The following is a 240-nucleotide window of genomic DNA, read 5'->3' as shown; positions in this document are numbered from 1 at the left end:
GGCCATGGGGGGCTTCGCTTCGCCTCCAGCACCCCAGTGGGCAGTAGCCCGGTGTCCCAGGGCAGCTTGGTCAAACTCCTCAGGGCTTAAAAAAAAGCCCCCCAAACCACAAACCACACCCTCCACAACCCTTTATAGCCACATTACAAGCACTGCATTAAAATAAAGAAAAAAAAAATAAAGAGGAAAAGCCCCGCACATGAAAAACAGGGGCGGTTTTCACTGGGGAGGGAAGGAGCG

At 52.5% G+C, this 240-nt stretch overlaps 1 protein-coding gene across 2 annotated transcripts in view; it reads left to right on the top strand.

Annotated features, from left to right (window-relative positions):
- RGS5 (regulator of G-protein signaling 5) overlaps positions 1-240 on the top strand; it is a 9,168-nt gene that overhangs the window by 7,138 nt on the left and 1,790 nt on the right. The window lies entirely within an intron of this gene.

This window comes from Eurypyga helias, unplaced genomic scaffold (genome assembly GCF_000690775.1).
Source record: "Eurypyga helias isolate BGI_N326 unplaced genomic scaffold, ASM69077v1 scaffold22276, whole genome shotgun sequence".
Lineage (NCBI taxonomy): Eukaryota > Metazoa > Chordata > Aves > Eurypygiformes > Eurypygidae > Eurypyga > Eurypyga helias.
The sequence above is the reverse complement of the archived record's forward strand: the minus strand, read 5'-3'. Positions and strand labels throughout refer to the sequence as shown.